This window comes from Cornus florida, unplaced genomic scaffold (genome assembly GCF_030987335.1).
Source record: "Cornus florida cultivar Cherokee Brave unplaced genomic scaffold, ASM3098733v1 CherokeeBrave_3.0.0_Hap2_Chr01, whole genome shotgun sequence".
In the NCBI taxonomy this organism is placed as follows: domain Eukaryota; kingdom Viridiplantae; phylum Streptophyta; class Magnoliopsida; order Cornales; family Cornaceae; genus Cornus; species Cornus florida.
Genome location: NW_026775571.1, coordinates 98,196,928 through 98,212,501, shown reverse-complemented (window position 1 = coordinate 98,212,501; position 15,574 = coordinate 98,196,928).

Sequence of the window (15,574 nt, the reverse complement as noted above, 5' to 3'; positions counted from 1 at the left end):
TGAAATAGTTAAACCTTTTAGTAGTAAATATGTCCAGATGATAGAAGTTAAAAAAGTAAGCAGTATTACCTATGAAGGAACAGAATGGCAATTACCTAACCTCATTACAACAGCTAAAAAGATCCCTGAAAGTAATATGATATGTAAAAAATAACGGAGAAGTTAGTATAAGGTTTAATAATTATAAAAGACAAGATAATTTAGTAGATAATATCCAATAAGACTTTTTAACTACACTAATAGAAATAAAATCTCCCGAAGAAATAAATGTCCTTTATGATAGACTAGAAGATGAAATTTTAGATAAAATAATGTACAATTTTGATAATTTAGAATTAGAAGCCTTGCAAGACAAGTATCTAGAACCTAAATACAAACTTATAGAAAGTATTTACTTAAAACAAGGAAATAATGATGATATCAAGAAAAATATTCTAAACATATGATTTGGTATAGCAGCCTTAGTTTTAATTTAATAATTTCTTTTGTGAGTTGACTCAAATTGTTGGCTTGTTAACCCGTTCTTGCTGGTGTTCAAGCATTTTTACATGGCATTATCAAAACGTTATTAGGTTTGGTAGTGATTTCTGTGATTTAATTGTTAAATTTATCTCTAATGTATTTGCATGCTTCTATGTGGTTAGATTGAACATAATTTTGGTATCAGAGCCTATACTATTTCGTTAAATTTAATATTTATATATAACTTTTGTCTAAAGAAGTCTATAAGTCCATATTTGATTTAGTGGGGAAAAAATTAAAAAGTTTGTTCAAGGATTTTTCCGTTTCATGTTTTAATACTTTTATGTTATAACAAAATATAGTTTGGGTTATTATAGTAAAATAGATTGTTGTGTGGTCCAAAATAGAATTTAAGTCCACTTTATAGAAATAATTGAGTGGACCTTCCATTTTTAAGAAAAATTTTATGTGGTCCCTCTATTTTCTTGATAAATTAAGAGTTTAACTTCATTAAATTGTAGTATTTGGACTTTAAGCACATGTATTAGTAAAAATCCTTTTCTTTTATTGTTTTTCTTGCTCCTATAGAGTGTAGATGGATTAGACATCTCTGCATGCATATATATATATATATATATACACACACACACACACTATTAATAACGCTTTCATTCTAATGCACAGTACATAGCATCTTTATTTATAATTTTATACACACACTCAGTTACACACGTCCGCACGCATACATACACCTACACAGGTCATATATTTACTTGTTTACTTATATTGATTATGAGTCATACATGCCATGAAAAGTGTTTTCGGCTGTAGTAGGCCTAACTAAGGAGGGTAGATGTAGGGGTAGGGCTTGAGCCCACCCAAAAAATAGAAAAATTTACTATACAAATTTTGGCCCAGTCCAAAAAAAATTTTTATTAATAGACCTAGTCCACTCAATCAAGCCCAAGTTAACTCAACCACCATACTAAAATCAAGACCTAAGACAAATAAGCCCAGGATCGGCCCTGACCCAAGGCGGCAAAGGCGGTCTCCCAAGGCCTCAAAATTTATGAGGCTCAACATTTATAGGCCCATGGATAATGGGCCACCAGAAAAATATATATATATTTTTTAGGGCAAATCATTTCAACCTCCCCAATTGCCTATATATTTTTAGGGCAATTCATTTCAGCCTCCCTAATCACCTCCATCCCTCTTCTCGTTCTCAACTGTGAAATCTCTGGACTTGCCCTTTCTCTCTCTGCAACTGCAAACTACAAAATCTACAACAATCAAAAGTTCAAAACCCATATGTTTTAGTTTATCTATCTATCTGCAAGAATCTAAAGTTCAAAACCTATCACCTACATCAAAACCCATATCGGCATATCATTTAACAAGGTTCAAGAAACATGCCTCCTCAGTTATTAGGTAATAAACTCTTACTTTTTCTAAAATTTCAATTGGCATTTTTAGCTATTGGTTTCATTTATTTATTCACATTTTACATACTGATTTTTTGTTTTTGTTTCTACATACATATATATAATATTGTTTATATGTTTTACAAGTTTATTAACGTTTTAAAAACTTTTCCTCTTTTGTCCTAATAATATAGGTCTCTTTTATGAAAGAAGAGAGTTGATGGGAATGGGTGGAGTAAGCAAAAAGAAAATAGGTATGTTTTTTTGCCTAGCTAATTGAATTGTATAAATCCCCTTACCGTTGTAGCAGTGATGTTGGTTTTAAAATGACCAATTATGATAGGAAGTCTCTTTTCAGTTTATCTTAATCAAATGTATATCTATGTAACAAGATAATTTGATTCTAGATGACAATTCTTCTTAATCAAATGTATATCTGTGCAACAGGATTACGTGATTCTAGATGACGGTTATAGATAAGGATGTTAATGCTCTAGTGATGACGACTAATGATGTTGATAAGTGTTGATGATGATGTTAATTACTTCTGTTATATATGTTGATGCACTCAAATTAAGTCCGTTGTTTGAAACATTGAAGGAAATTTAGAGTTGAAGACATACTATTGAGCATAATGAAGCGGTATTCTATTTTCACACCATTTATAAGATTTTTTGTTGCCTTACCTTGATACTTTGTTAGTTGTTGCTTACATATATTTCCACGCACCTAACCATACCAAGGTAGCCGCCTTTACTAGCCATACTAATTTCTGGATAATAGTTTACCTACAAACATTACGGTTATTGCTCGCCTTATAGTAAATTTTCTACTTAAACCTACATTGAAAACTCACTAATAGAAATAGCAGCAGCAAGATATAACTAATAAACCTCCAAGTATTAATGAAGAAAGACGCGGGTTAATACCTTGAATTGCCCTATCTTGGCATCTTTCATGCGGTTTGCAAGTTGTTAGGGTGAGACTAAAAATTTGGTTTGTTATGGGCTATTCCAGTGTTTTACATGCCAGCGGAATTTGTAATGCCAAAGTTCAATGATAATAGTGAACAACTATTAATGGAACTCTTTTTAGTTGCAAAAGAGTTTCCGAATGGCGCCATCATTTTCCTTGATGAGGTAATTTTTATTTTTTTGCTCGTTTATGTTGATTATGTTTCTTAAAAATGTAAAATTTTCCATTTTCTTTTGTTTTTACAAGTCGATAGATATGTTGGTGTTTATGATTCTGGAAAGTGTGTAGCTCTCAAAATTTCATCAGAGCTATCGAGCCGGGTTAATTTTTTTTTTTTCCCTGATATATATATAGATATATTTTGATAGTATCATTTTTGAAGTTCTCTTTGATACCTAATAGATATGTTTTTGAACTTAGGCTATTTTTGTTTTCTAGCTGCAGATTGGAGACATTGAGCAGGATAAGAAAGTGATGGTTATTGCTGCTATGAATAGGGAACGTGATCTTAATCCTATTTTGTCAGGGTATTTATTTAGGCGCCAATTTTTCTTCATACGACAGTTAGGTTATTCGGTTTTTAAACTCGTGTTTTAATGATTCTTTCAGGAAGTTTAATGCTAGGATTTCTTTTTGCCTACCTGATGAGCAGAAATGCTAGGAAATAGCAGCTCTATATGCTCTGCACTTTTTAGCAAATGAATTAACTCAATTTGCAGTCAATACTGAAGGGTAAGTTCAAAACTTTTGCCTCTTTTCTCTGTTTTTCTTTTCTATTTCTTGAAATATGTTTTATTTGCTTTCACTCTAAGAATGACATTTATCGAAATTAGAATGTCTGGAGAAGAGATCGAGGAAATTTGTATGAAAACAGAATTTAGCAATTTATATACTTTTAAAAAAAATGAACTCGTTATATTGACTGATAGATTATTCGAGGTGGAGGACCACTGTCTTATCCGCGTCTTGAAGAATACAATGAGGAGATAAACAAAAGGCGCAACCCAGGAAGACCAGACGAATAAACCCCCGGGGTATGAGATTTTGGTATAGTCGTTTGAGTAATTTTTAAAGCGCCTAAACAAGAATTCTTGAATAGTGAACAACCAGTTCAGATATTCATGATTAAGAAGTACTGGATTCTCTTTCGGATAGGCCTTAAAAGGAGAAAGAAGACTGGAATGCCAACAGACATCTATTATTGAATTCACCCGACTCGATGGTACCAATATTTTGGAACGTCCAGTACCAGAGTCACGGAATGGGTAAGTCGCTAATCCCTAAAACGGACTATGCAATTTTGTCTTCTGACTCGAGGAGAGGACATTATTTTTCTTGCCTTGTTTACCGGCTTATTCGAGAACTTGTTCACAACTTTTATGACTTCTAATTGTGAGATATAAATAATGTAATTGGCAATTTTTGGTGTCAAAACAAGTCCGATCAAGTTGTAATTTCAAGTTACCATAACATAATCGAGATCGACTCTGGAATTGGAAGGTTGTTCAAAGATACTATACTTTGATCGTTGAAAAGGAAAGAACAACACTTTTAGGAAGAAATTTAAGAAGGTTAGGACTCAATGGAGCCATTTTACAAATAATCTCTTATGATATATTTTCAGATCTTACCAAAACATTGTTTTCAAACCTTTAGGACTTAGGATTTAAGTTTGGCAAACTTGAACCGGTTCAAGCTTCTTGGAACCGGTTCAAGCCTTAAAACTTTGGCTTCGAAATTACTTTGCCATTCTTATACTGGTTCAAGGTCTTCTACAGGATTTAGTAACTTTTTTAATCATGTTCTAATTTATTTCCTAGTGGTTTATAATTATACCAAAAGTCCTATTCACGAAATTTTCTTTATTTTCTGAAGGATTAGGTCTTTGAAAATTCTATAAATAATATATCTAGGTTTATAATTTATTACGGCTTTTGCATTACAACTTCATTATTCTAAAAGCCTAAGGAAAATTATTTTTGTAAAAAATCCAAGTTGATTTCTTTGTCAGTCTTTCAAGAACATACATACACATAAACAGAGTGAGTTTAGAGTGTTATTCAAATCCTGATCGTAATCAAAGTCTTGCATCTACAACGATTAGAGAAAAACAGATCTACTTTGAAAGAGTCAAAGCATTTGAGGAGTGTTGTCTGATCTACTTATAACCTTTCTATAGAGCTTAAGAATAAGCTGGAGGTTAAGTGTTGTTGGACAGGACATCGCAAAGCCAGAGGATTGTAAACGATTGGTGTTTGGTGTTTGGTGTTTGGTAGAATGATAGGTGTGAGCCAGAGTCAAAGTTCAATGTACTTAGTTTCATATATAGTGGATCGGTTTACTTTGGACTGCATAGTCCACAAGGTTTTTCTTACGTAAACAGTTGATCTATTTTATAAACAGGGTTTCCTCGCTAAAAAACTTGGTGTCTTCTTTAATTTTTTTCTTTACTTCATTTTATCTTGTATGTGATTAATTATTTAATTGCTAAAATAAATAAAGTTTGAAAGACGCATATCTGTTCCTAATAATACAAAACTTTCTAAATATTTCGCTGCGTACAACTCACACTAATACCCATGTGCTTTAGAGGGTGGTAGATTTTGGTTGCCAATATTTTTTATCTCAATTTTCTTGTGCAACCCATATTTTCAGTTGCCAAAATCTAGATCTTATCATACATTTTTTGCTTTGATTTTTGTTATACACTTATTTTGTAAAAATTTGGCTTATATGTTACATGAACTCTTTTTAGAGATTTAACCACTCAATTCTATTCATAAACACTTGCTTACATCCTAGTAGTACCCATATTCACCTAAATACGAGAAAGTATTTAGGAACTTATAAAAAACTGTAACATTAATCAATATTGGAATTGACTGATTGTTCCTACTTGGAATTTTTTTTCTACCTTTTCACATTTGATGAATTAATTATGCAGGGGCTACACGTTCCATCTAAGTTTGGGTGTTTTCACTCTAGAACTTAGACATTAACTCAAAAATAATAGGATGAATTATAATGACACCCACACCCTTGTAGTCACTTTATTCCAATAAAGTGAGATTGCTCTTTATTATTATTTTTAATGCAATAAATACATCAGGAGATTTAAATAACAAAATTGCCCTTGATGCATTATTAACCAGTATTTCGCACATAACTCAAATTAAAATCAAATGAACAGGATATAGACATATATGCTGTATATATGTACGCCAATAATAAGGAGGTGATTGTACAGGTTAGGGCTGCAAGTTGGGTTGGCCCAACCCAGCCCAATCCCAACCCAAACTCAACCCGAATCGGGTTGGGTTGGACCAACTTGAATTGTACTCAACATGGGTTATGATCATAACCCAGCCCGAATAATTTTGGACGGGTTGGGTCGGGTTAATGGGTTGAAAATTTTTTTTTAATTTTTTTTTTTGGAAATTTATATATATATATATATATTATATTTGATTATATTATTATTAAAAACAAATTATATATATATTATGTATTTTATTTAGGGCAAATCATTTTAGCCTCCCCACTAGCCTCTCTCTCGCCTCTCTCTAAACTTCCCTCCCACCTCTCTCTCTCTGTGCAACAACTGCAAACTACAAAATCTACAAGAATCAGAACTTCAAAGCCCATATATTTCAGTTTCATCTATGTGTCTGCAACAATCAAAAGTTCAAAACCCATATCGGCATATCATTTCAGATTGTTCACAAAATCAAAACCAAGATCTTTCGGTTTCCATCGCCCGCTGTTCCAGATCGGGTTCGTCGTTCGCAAAGCTTCAACCGCTGTCTCTCAACTCTCAACCATTTCAGATTGTTCAAAAAATCAAAACCCAGATCTTCCAGTTTTCATCGCCCGCTGTTCCAGATCGGGTTCGCCGTTCGCCTTTCACAAGCTTCAACTGCTATCTCTTAACTCTCAAACTTGCCCCCATCTTTCTCTCTGCAACTGCTAACTTGAATGTATGGGGACGGCGGTAGAGAGAGAAAGAGAGAGAGAGAGAGAGAGAGAAAGAAGAGAGAGGAAAAAAAAAAGAAATTGTTTTTTTTATTTTTTTTATTTTTGGGTTTTGACAAAATCCAACCCGAACATGAATCCGATTTATAAACTTAAAGTCCAAATTTTAAATTTTCAGGTTGGGCTTAGATTAACCCGCCCAAGTTGCGGCCCTTATAACGAGGCACAAATCATTTGTTTTCATAAAAGGATGCAAAGTGGAGACTTAGACCGACGCTTTGGCAGTCAAGTCTGTTAACAGCACAATATCTTCTTATCGTTGCTATATCCACCATCAAACTTCCTCCGTATTTTGAAAAGTGGAACCTAAAGCCTATATAATAGGTGAAATCACTCTCCTTATATGCAACCTGAAAAGGGGAAGGCTTGAAAAGAGTATAGAGGAAAAATAACAAATAAATGCATTAATAGAACAACATCGTCAATTTTTAAAACCTCTATATTGACCTAAATCTTAATACCAACTAATTAATTCCAAAACAGTTTAAGTCTTGGAGAAAAAAATATTAATTGCAAAACAGTCCAAGTCGTGCAACGTTCAGTACATATCCCCACGCACACTGTGTGTGAACGGTTCGCCCGAGTATGGGAAATGAGCAAACCAAATGCTGTAGAAGGAGGGAGGAGGCATCTATCAAGTAACAGAAAATGGGGGTGCTAACGTGAAGTTTAAAATGTTGTTGCTAACGTGAAGTTTAAAAATGTTGTTGCTGTCACTTGTCTATCTTGGTGGTGTATTGTCCACTTTGTTTGTTGTTGCTATTGATCTTGAGTTCCTATGTGTTGCTGGTTGTAATTATTAGCTGTGTTGTTTCTTATTTTAGTCCCTACTATAATTGGGGCTTCTTGTACAATTCTCCATTATTTATACACAAGCTAACCTTTTAAAAAAGAAAAAGAAAAAAAGTAACAGATATTGGGGACATGCTAAAATTAATGGAGTGATCCATGAAACTGAACTAATGGACCATACAAGACACGATAAATTAGTGAATCCTGATAGATATATTAAAAATATATATTGTTTATTGAAATAAATAACATTATACAAGTTTAAAATAAATTATAAAAAATTAAATGTAAAAATAAGTTTTTATATAAAATTCTTAGTTTAGGATTTTATTTATGTATTTTGATATAAAATTGTTGTTATGTATTTATTGAAATAAATTATATATTTACTTCTCTAATTAAATTTCTTTTTATTGAATTTCAATATTTATTACTATTATGTTATAAGTATTAGTATTTAATTAGAGAAAGACATATATAATAGTAAGGAAATACTATTTATCTTCTAATTAGATTTTCTTTTATTAAATTAAATAAATATTTTTTTAATATTATATATGTCCTTATAATTAGATTTATCAGCTTTTATTGAATTTCAGTAATTCAGTTTTTGAATATTATAATTTTTATTTAATTAAATTTCCGACTAATATATCATAATTATTAGTAATTTCTACAATTATATTATTAAATATATTTTTTAATATTATATATTTCCTTCTTCAATTAGATTTTCGTTTATTAAATTTTGAAATTTCTTGAAAAAAAAAAAAAAATGGTGCAGCATTCGTGGAAACCATAAGGGGCTTAAATAAATCCAACTGTTCATAAATCTTTTTTTTTTTTTTTTAAATATCTGACGAACTTTTCATAAATCATCTGGACTTGACTCCATTAAAAAAGGTAATCCAAACATGTCCAATAATAATTGATGGGGTGGAACTTCTCCAATCTCATATTAAAATACATCATCTCATTGTGAACAGTTTAGATCAGTATGGTTCAAAGAAACCAGAAACCGATCCTATTTTCGATCTTTATCTCCAAGCCGACTTCGCAACCAAGTTGGAAAAAGAAAACAAAAAACGTTTAAGATCATGACCTAATTGGTTAAAGTTCTGACCTAACAAGATCATGACCTAATTATATTGTCCCAATTATTCTCATTTTCATAATTTTTTAGTCATTCAGTATCTCAAAATTTTCATTGTATTTGCATTTTATACTTAACTTAATAAATGGGTTAAATGACTTATTTAAGTTAAATAGGTTAAAGAAGTCGAGTGGTGCCATACATGACTCATTTATTAAATAAATCACATGAGTTATGTTATCAAATTATATACGGGTTGAGTTCGTGTCAAGAGCCGTGACGTTTATCAAATTAGTCATGTTTATATTGACTTATTTAGTAAAATAATTCTATGATGACACATAATTATGACCGGACCCGAAATGTCACTGGTATGCGGCACCTCGTCATTGGTGTCTGAAACACTAACCCTTTATATATGGAAGTCATCTAAATTCAGACACAAAATTCGCCACATTAGCTTACTGGTATATCAAGTGATTATTAAGGTCCAACAGCCTGCAAAAGAAATGAAATAGGGAAGATCATTTCATACAAATGTTGAACTGCAACAGAAAGAAGAAATTTTATAATTTCCATTAAGGGTTTTATAATCCAATACTATGTTACACTTTCCAAAACCAGTCATAGAAGCTCACCTTTAATTTCTATCGAATCCCGCAGATACATTTCCAAGCCTTCCAGATGATGAATAATATAAGACAAATAACTAAATAATCACTAGAAATTGTTACCCTCCCTACTAGTAGACATAGGACTGCAATTCTTTTTTTTTTTCTTTTAAACTAAAGAATCACTAATTCAACCGCTGCAGGTAATCTAGTAATCTTGTTTCTAGCATACTGGCAAGCTCTGTAGCAGCTTCCATTGTCCTAACTTGCCATGAATCTCCAACGTATAACACGGGATGGGGATCAATTATTATTCTTCTCTAATGATGTGGCAACCTCGAATATGTGCATAACAAGATCAATTTCGCTGCTGCTACTCCCAACAAACCCAACCAATTCCACCACCTTAAGGCATTGATGATGACATTTAGTCGCCTCTTTTTCAGCATCTATTTGACCATCCCTTACTACCTATTAGCACCACAAAAGAGGCATTATTTGCAGACAACATTAAGAATACAACAAACTCTTAAACCACTACAGATCTGTAATTTCAGTACCTGTTTACCATTCTCTCCCAGAATCATCTGCCATAGAGGAAGATAGTCAGACAAAAACTTGTTCACACAAGAAGATTTAGATAAAATAATTAAGAACCACCTACAGAATGAATTAGAAGCTAAGAACTACGGTTGGTTAACACGAGAAGATTTCGTTCTGCACTAAATGTGAAGGAAGCCAAGAGTTTTATTAAATAACAATAAGATATTTTCTTTCTTTTTTCCAATACTTTTCCAAAAGGTTTCTAAGAAAATCAACAAATGGCCTTGTCTTAACATTCCCATGGTGATTCAACTGCTCGTCTGTTCCCCGCACTGACGCACATTAGAGTCCCCAAATCATCCTGTCTAGAAGTAGGAGCAAGGCTGCCTACCATCCACCTCTTTTAGACCTTGCTAAATGTAGGAACCTTCTCTACTGGGTACGATAATGCCACCGGGTTATGCAACACACTATTGTCACAATCAGAGCAACTCAGTTACATATTTGTCATCAATAGTTGATACAAAATCAGGAATCATCCATATAAGAAATCCATTAAGAAACACCGCCACAATTTGGTTATTTTCACTATTCCTTCAGAAATTGAACCCTAATGCTTTAACTGGCATTGGAAGCTACAAAACACTCTAATAATAGCCACTCCTAGAAAGTAATCGTAGATTAGTAGCTGAGGGGAAAAAAGAAGAAGATGTCTTACCATCCATGCCAAGAGCCTGACTCTTGTCAAATCTCACTCACATTCTAATTCAATCTCTCTATTCAATGTCAATTATGAAAACAAAATTCACTTCATGCTTAGGGGACTTCATGCTTTGGGGAGGATTCAAGTGAACAATTCTCCATACAAATTTACTTCCAGTAGTACAAGGAGATCGAACATGCTTAAGACCAACGATCTGAGTTAATTCCTCAGGGCATGAAGGTTTTTAGGATAGCACAAAGAGTATATCGTGATGTCCTTAAGTTAATACTTTTTTTCCCGGTCAAGTAAAAGCACCAAAAAGGGGAGAGCACCCAAGAGAATATGTACAAATCAATAAGCTCCAAGCCAATAAAAATTAGAGGTGCATACGTTCCGTTTTGAGCCGGATTGGGAGTTTTTTGAGACCAAATAATTTATAATGGTTCTACTATTTTTGAAACCAGACCAAACCATAATGCGCATGGAACCAAACCAAACCAAACTGCAAAAAACTGGTTTGGATCGGTTCGGTTTGGTTTGTCAATTTTAGTAGATTTCCTTTTTATTTTATTTTTAAAACAAAATATTTTATTTTTCCCGGTATATAAGGTTTCATGACAGCCAAGGGAGGAGGTAGGATTTTAATTCAGAAGAGGCAAAGTTTAAAAAAAAAAAAAAAATCAACTAACATTGATATAACACATAAAAAGAAGAATTTTAAAAAGAAAAAAGGAAAGAAAATTGAGATATATTTAAAAGAAAAGGAAAAAAAATTGAGATATATTTGAAAGAATAGGAAAGAAAATTGAGATATGATTCAAAAAGGGAAATTTGACTTTTAAAAAAAGAAATTTAAGGAATTTAAAGAACAAAAGAAAGAAAAAGTTAAGATAATTTTGGGACCACGTGATACGTGAAAACTTTACTTGATTTAGATTTAGGGTATGATATATATATCCAGGCCGATTCGGTCTAGCAGGACCCTAAACCATGACCGGACCAAAAAATTACAGTTCCATAATTTTTAGCACAGGAACGGACCAAACCTCTATACAACTAGCTCAAACCACTCAATTCAATCCGATTCGGTCCGGTTTTTCGGTTTACCGAATTTTTTGAACACCCCTAATAAAAATCCCCTATACCCTCAAACTATCCACAGAGGCTACAATCCCTCCCGTTTACCCAACAAAGAGAATAAAAAATGGAAGATTTTAAAACCAAATTAGAAGATTCCAACCCTTTTTCCTCCACACCACAAGCCCCACCAAATACAAAGTGGAATCAGTTCTCCATGTATCCCTATCCCAGGCAAGTGACCCGATTATACAACTGTTCCAAGCTTCGAGCGTGCTCAACGTGGAACCTTGCAACAACCAGCTAATCAAAAAAGTGAAACAATCATGTCCATCCTTAGCCACAGCAAAATGTATGAGAAGATGCAAGGGTGGATCCAGTGTATGCTTGGGGGCACCCATTAAATATATATGGTAAAAAAAATAATAATAATAAATTATATACATAAATATATGAAAATTTTATGGTAATTTCCCCCTAAAATTATTAATTTCTAAAATTATCTATTAGTTTTCTAATTACTGTAAATTCTTTCAAAAAAAGTTATATTTTCCTTCTTAAATTAAACTCTAATTTTTTTTCCAACAATATTTGATGCTTCTTTCTTGTCAATTGTCAAGATCCTCCCCAAAGTAATTGTAGATTTGTAGTTGAGATTATTTATAAAATAAATTAAAAAAAAAAAAAAAGAATCCTTACTATGCTATGCCAAAAGCCTTGACTCTTATCAAATCTCACTCACATTCTAATTCAATCTCTATTCAATGTCAATTATGAAAACAAAATTCACTTCATGCTAGGGGGAGGATTCAAGTGAACACTTCTCTAAACAAATTTACTTCCACCAGTACAAGGAGATCGATCATGCTTAGGACCATCGTAAAATTTAAACAATCTGAGTTTATTCCTCGGGGAAAGACCACAAAGGGCATCAAGCAAGAAGGTTTTTAGAATAGCACAAAAAAAATATCTTGGTGTCCTTGAGTTAGCACCTTTATTTTTTTGTTAAGTAATATTTCATTAAAAGGACTCAAAAACGGAGTGCGCCCAAGAGAACATCTACAAAACAAAAAGCTCCAAAACAAAAATATCCCCTATAACCTTAAACTATCCACAAAGGCTACAAAATCCTCTTCAATCTTTCCCAATAAAACAACAAAAAAGAGAACAAAAAATGGACGATGTTAATGTCAAATGGAAGACTCCATCCCTTTTTCCTTCACATCACAAGCCCCACCAAATACGAAGTGGAATCAATCTCCATGCATCCCAGTCTAGCAACCCGACTATATACCTGTTCCAAGCTTTGAACATACTCAATGTGGAACCTGGCAAGACCCAGCTAAGCAAAAAGGGAAACAAACATGTCCACACATCCCTAGCCACCGCAAAATGTAAGAGAAGATGATCAATCAACTCCTCATCCCTCTTGCACATTGTAGATACTAAAATTTTAATGGACTTTGGTTTTGACAAATTAATCGATCAAATATGGATTTGATGTTTAATTAAATTATTTAATTGGCCCAAACTTGGTCCACTTAAATTATTTAATTAGCCCAGCCCAGATGATTAAATGGAAAAATAATTATTCCTAATAAAATATATTTGAAATAATTATCATAATATAACCGGCCCAACCCAGTTATAATTATCCTTATCAGGAGATGACAAGTGTCATCATCCTATTAATCCAAGAAGCCTATAAATAAAGGCCAGGAGGAAGAAGGAAGGGACAGAAATTCAGAAAATCCAGAGGGTCCAAAAATGGAGAGACTCAGAAATTCAGAGGTTCCAAAAATTGAGAGACTCAGAAATCCAAAGGGACAAAAATCCAGAGGAACATAAATTCAAAATTCAGAAATCCAGAATTCCAGAGAGAAATATAGAAACTCTTATCCCCAACATCCAAACCCAAAGGCAAAGAACACCAAGCACATCAAATCGTGCCATTCTTCATCAAATTTCACGATGATCAACAACAAGCACATCAAACCGTGTCGTTCTTCGTTCAAATTCTACGGTGATCAACAACAAGTACATCAAATTGTGCCGTTCTTCATCCAAATTCCATAGTGATCAACAATAAGCACATCAAATCGTGCCGTCTTCATCCAAATTCCATGGTGATTCAAGATCAAGCTCGTGCAACCCTTAGATCTAACCAACCAAAAAAAGGAGATCGAATCAGAGGACCTTATTCTTTGTAAAGAATATTACAGAGGGTTGTACTCCAATTTTTTTAAATTAATAAAATATTATTTTTACCCCATATTTTGTTCTTATTCGCAGATTATAAAATTTGTGTGTACAATATCTGGCATGCCCGGTGGGACATCCTCAGCCTCTCATCTCTTTCTTCTATATCAAATCCTCAACAAATTCATCGTCAGATTCTATGACTTCCAATAAGATTCAGATAAAGAGCAAGAATACCACCAAGGACATCGCAGTCATAACGGACAACATCAATACCACCACAAAAGGTGGCAAGAAGGTTACAACTTCGTCAAGTGGTACAAACACCTCTGCAAGTTCAATGGTGTGGAGCATGGTTAAATCATCCGTTCTAACTAAAAGACAGCACGTTGCGATGTGAGTCAATTCTGCTAAATCTGTCAAAGTAACAACTCAAACTTATATCGCCTTTACCTCACTGGGGGCAAGGAGGAAGGTTCCTACAACCTCAAAGGTTACTCCAGTCACAAGTTCAAGTTTAAGGCTGGTCCACTCAAGGCCAAAGATTTTTTCTAACTCGATCACTATGCCAGTCATCATGACGAGTACTACCTTGTACGAAGAGCAATTGATGAGTATGTCCCGTTCAATTGAAAGATTACAACACTCTCTTAAGGAGCAAGATCTGAAAATTGTCTCGCTGACAGACAATTTAAAATTGCATGACGACAATGCTCAGTCAAGCAAAGGCCGAATTCCTCATTCTAATTCCATACCAAAAAACACTATAATTGATGATCAAAATGACGTGTCCGCCAATCCAACAATTGATGCTGCCTCTGTCACCTTACTTTCTATCCAAATACTTCAAGACATGATAGTGAATTGCATAAGAGAACAATACAGTGACGTTTCTCAAAGTGCTCTCATGTACTCGAAGCCTTACACAGAAAGAATTGACATCTTAATTAAAAATGCCGGTTGGGTATCAAACTCCAAAGCTTCAACAATTCGACGGAAAAGGCAATCCCAAGCAACATGTCGCACACTTCGTCGAAACTTGCGACAATACTGGTACAAATGGAGATCTCCTTGTCAAGCAATTCGTTCGTTCCCTTAAAGGGAATGCATTTGATTGGCACACAGACCTCGAAGCTGGGGGTATTGACAGTTGGGAATAGATGGAACAAGAATTTCTCAACCGTTTCTACAGTATTCGACGTACTATAAGTATGCTGGAGCTTACAAATACAAAACAGATGAAGGGTGAACTCATGGTTAACTACATCAACTGTTGGCGAGCTCTAAGTCTTGACTGCAAGGATCGTTTGTCTGAAATTTCTATAGTTGAAGTATGTATGCAAGGCATGCGCTGGGAGCTTCTTTACATCCTATAAGGGATTAAGCCTTGCACATTTGAAAAACTTGTAACTCGAGCCCACGACATGTAGCATGAAAATCATGGTGATAGAGAAGATGTTCTTGATATATCCGACAACCTTCAAGAAGATGAGAGAAGTGAGTCCGAAGAAGAAAACAAAATACTTCCTAACTCGGATGACAAAATAGTTTCATCTTTCATTATAAGCATCATCTCTAAAGACTTGCATCAAAAAATGCATCATGCTACAACAATGACTTTAACCGAAAGTGCAAAATCACAGGGGGCATTAAGTAAAAGAAA